General features: G+C 55.6%; 1 pseudogene; it reads right to left on the bottom strand.

Annotated features, from left to right (window-relative positions):
- Positions 1–2,334: 2,334 nt before the first annotated feature.
- On the bottom strand, positions 2,335–2,509 carry LOC119347948 (annotated as a pseudogene).
- Positions 2,510–4,396: the final 1,887 nt, after the last annotated feature.

Below are 4,396 nucleotides of genomic sequence, written 5' to 3'. Positions count from 1 at the left end.
CATCAAAACCACAACGATAGTTTGTCAAGTTGGTGCTGTTTTAACCTTCGCAAGGACCGGGCGTAGCCACACTCGGTTCAACTAAAGTTGGAGAAACTGACACCCGCCAGCCACCTGTGTGCAAAGCCCGTCGGTAGAACCAGTCTCGCGTAAGTGTACGCGTAATGTCGGTCCGGGCCGCTTCATCCAACAATACCGCCGAACCAAAGTATGACATGCTGGTAAGCAGTATGACTTATATCGCCCACAACTCACTTGTGTTCTACTCGTGCAAATAACATCAACGCATAAAACCTGGCTTGGATGCCACTGTTGGGGAACGTAGTAATTTCAAAAAAATTCCTACGCACACGCAAGATCATGGTGATGCATAGCAACAAGAGGGGAGAGTGTTGTCCACGTACCCTCGTAGACCGAAAGCGGAAGCGTTAGCACAACGCGGTTGATGTAGTCGTACGTCTTCATGATCCGACCGATCAAGTACCGAACGCACGGCACCTCCGAGTTCAGCACACGTTCAGCCCGATGGCGTCCCTCTAACTCTGATCCAGCCGAGTGTTGAGGAGGAGTTTCGTCAGCACGACGGTGTGTTGACGATGTTGATATTCTACCAACGCAGGGCTTCGCCTAAGCACCGCTACAGTATTATCGAGGTGGACTATGGTGGAGGGGGGCACCGCACACGGCTAAAATACGATCAACTTGATCAACTTGTGTGTCTAGAGGTGCCCCCTGCCCCTGTATATAAAGGAGCAAGGGGGAGGCGGCCGGCCTAGGAGAAGGGCGCGCCAAGGGGGACTCCTCCTTTCCTAGTTGGAGTAGGAGAGAAGGAAAGAGGAGGAGAGGGAGAAGGAAAAGGGGGCTGCACCCCTTGTCCAATTCGGACCAGAAGGGGGGCGGAGGCCTCCTTCCTTTTGGCCTATCTCCTCTATTCCCGTATGGCCCAATAAGGCCGATATACTCCTCGGCGAATTCCCGTTACTCTCCAGTACTCCGAAAAATACCCGAATCACTCGGAACCTTTCCGAAGTCCGAATATAGTCGTCCAATATATCAATCTTTACGTCTCGACCATTTCGAGACTCCTCGTCATGTCCCCGATCTCATCCGGGACTCCGAAGTCCTTCGGTACATCAAAACATATAAACTCATAATATAACTGTCATCGTAGCGTTAAGCGTGCAGACCCTACGGGTTCGAGAACTATGTAGACATGACCGAGACACGTCTCCGGTCAACAACCAATAGAGGAACCTGGATGCTCATATTGGCTCCTACATATTCTACGAAGATCTTTATCGGTCAGACCGCATAACAACATACGTTGTTCCCTTTGTCATCGGTATGTTACTTGCCCGAGATTCGATCGTCGGCATCTCAATACCTAGTTCAATCTCGTTATCGGCAAGTCTCTTTACTCGTTCCGTAATACATCATCTCGCAACTAACTCATTAGTTGCAATGCTTGCAAGGCTTAGGTGATGTGCATTACCGAGAGGGCCCAGAGATACCTCTCCAACAATCGGAGTGACAAATCCTAATCTCGAAATACGCCAACCCAACAAGTACCTTCGGAGACACCTGTAGAGCACCTTTATAATCACCCAGTTACGTTGTGACGTTTGGTAGCACACAAAGTGTTCCTCCGGTAAATGGGAGTTGCATAATCTCATAGTCATAGGAACATGTATAAGTCATGAAGAAAGCAATAGCAACAAACTAAACGATCAAGTGCTAAGCTAACGGAATGGGTCAAGTCAATCACATCATTCTCCTAATGATGTGATCCCGTTAATCAAATGACAACTCATGCCTATGGTTAGGAAACATAACCATCTTTGATCAACGAGCTAGTCAAGTAGGGGCATACTAGTGACACTCTGTTTGTCTATGTATTCACACATGTATTATGTTTCCGGTTAATACAATTCTAGCATGAATAATAAACATTTATCATGATATAATAAAATAAATAATAATTTTATTATTGCCTCTAGGGCATATTTCCTTTAGAGACACGGCGACGGCAAACTCCGACCCGCGGCGAGGGCGGTGACCTGCGTGGTGGGGGTGGGGCAGGTGGTCGGGGATTGACCGGAGGCGTGGGTGCATGCGGGCTGCATGCGGCGCTCCCCTTTTTTCTTCTGACGAGGATTGTGTGCGTGAGGAAGGAGAGAATTGACTTTTGTGCGAAGGGATACCCCTCTTTTTTCTTCTGATGAGGAATGCGTGCGTGAGGAAGAAGGAGAGAGTTGGCTTTTGTGCGAAGGGATAAGGCTAATCTGAGGGCCTCTGGCCTTGATCTAATTACAAGCATCCCATCTCAACAAATGAAAATTTTAAGTTGATGGGCAACACCTGAGGGACCAAATGGCAAGCCATTGTGGTGGTCTCTCTCCCATAAAAAATAAATTTAATATCATTGTGGGCACATGATTCACATATCAAATATTAAACTGATAAGAACAGATACTACACTTGATCTTAGCCAAAAAGCCGAGAAAGATATGAGTTGAATCGCTGCCCTACCCCTCTATTTATCACCTCCTACCGGACGCAGCTTTGGTGCCTTAAAGGCACCTGCCTTTGGGTCACTGACATGTGGGCTAGCCACTTGTTGGGCCCACATGTCATAGATACAAAGGCAGGTGCCTTAAGGCACCGAAATATAGTCCCCTCCTACCTCCTGTCCTCTCCTCGCCTAGCGAGGTGGTACTAAACGAACTGCTCGCGCCTGACGGTGCAATGCCACCAAGCCATCCTCTTGCGTGGGCCTAAACATAGAAGGCCTTTTGCAAGGCCTATTTTACGATCACAGCGCTGGCTAATGAGTTGCTCGCGCCGCTGTTTTGCGATCACAGCGCTGGCGAACGCCACGGCTCGAGGGGCAGTCTGCCGAGAATCAGCCGCGTGCACACGCCTGGAGCTATATATATCTACAGCTAAGAGCATCTTCAGCCGCGCCCTCAACAAGACCCCCTAGACGACTTTTCGGCCGTCGGTGCTAAAAAATCGGCCCAGTCACGCCCCAAGGACCCAATTTTCGTCGGCTCGGACTGAAATTGGCGCCGGCGGACCCAACCCAAATCCGGCGTGCTGGGGGCTGCTCGGGGGCACTGGGCGAATCGTTTTTGGCGCGAAAAAGCCACGGCCCCTCCTTGCCAGCGACTCGTCTCGCTTCTCGCCGCTTCATCGTCCTCATGGCCTCGTTTCCCGCGGCGAATCAATGCCAAAGCTGCCGCACGCTGCCGCGCCGGTTAGCCTCCGCCGTTGATGCCTCACGGGCGGCGCAGTGTAGGCGTGACGACGCGTGTCCCCGCGCATGCCACGCGTAGACGCGGCGGCCACGCATGCTCGCGGCACCTCCACCTATATAAGCCGACCCCCAGCGCGCCGGTGGCACGCACAGAGTCTCCACCGCTGACGTACCCTCTCTCCCCTTCCTCCCTCTCCCCTCGCCGTCCCAGTTCAAATAAATGGCCGAACGATTCCCAGGCGACGGCGCGGCGGCGAACGGCTTCAGCCGCCACCACCTTCATGAGGACGAAGCATGGCTCCTCTTCGAGGCCGAGTACCCGGTCCTGCTGGACATGCGGGTGCCCGGAGCGTGGAGAATCAGCGTCGGCGGGGTCCCGGTGCCACCACCGCCCACCGGGGTGGCACGGCGTGCGGAGATCGCACGTATCCGCGCCTCCCTGCCGCGGGCGGCGAGGGAGGGGCCGCGCTACGTCCCCGACAGTCCGCTCTGGGAGCCGTACTTCCGCCGCCGTCACGCCGAGCAGCTCGAAGCCACCAACGCTGGAGGCCGTCCTCGAGTACATCGAGGGCGGCAACACGCCGAGGCTGGAGTACCCCGAGCCCCCGTCCTTCTCTCGCCGCTGTGGGAGCTCGTGGACGCCGAGGCGCATGGACCCTGGGGCGACCTCCTCCTCGTCCGGTCGGTCGACCGGCTCTCCCTGCCTCCGCCCCGTCAAGCCGAAGCCCCAGGACACGCCTGTCAGCCGGCGCACCCGCCGCTCCGGTGTCCGCATCGCCGACTCCACCCCCGCCTCTGGCCGCCTCGTCTTCGTCGCACCCAAACCGGAGCCCAGCCTCCCCCCGGAGTACGAGGAGCTAGCTCGGCGCGGCTTCTCCGACGAGGACGCCCTAAGGTGGGCGCGCGACGACTACCTCCGCGACGAGATGGTCCGACAGCGTCGGGCCCTGGAGGAGATCGCCGCCCGCAAGCGTGGGCGCGAGGACGAGCACGGCGTCGTGATCCTCGACAGCGATGACGACGAGGACGCCGCCGGACCGTCCAACCCGCCGCGCCAACCGGGGGAGGGTTGCAGCAGGGATGGCGGCCGCGGCGGAGGCGACGACGACGACGATGACGGTGGCGACTACACGCGGTTCT

The sequence above is a fragment of the Triticum dicoccoides genome, unplaced genomic scaffold (assembly GCF_002162155.2).
Source record: "Triticum dicoccoides isolate Atlit2015 ecotype Zavitan unplaced genomic scaffold, WEW_v2.0 scaffold8041, whole genome shotgun sequence".
NCBI classification, from domain to species: domain Eukaryota; kingdom Viridiplantae; phylum Streptophyta; class Magnoliopsida; order Poales; family Poaceae; genus Triticum; species Triticum dicoccoides.
This window is presented reverse-complemented; position numbering and strand designations above follow the sequence as displayed.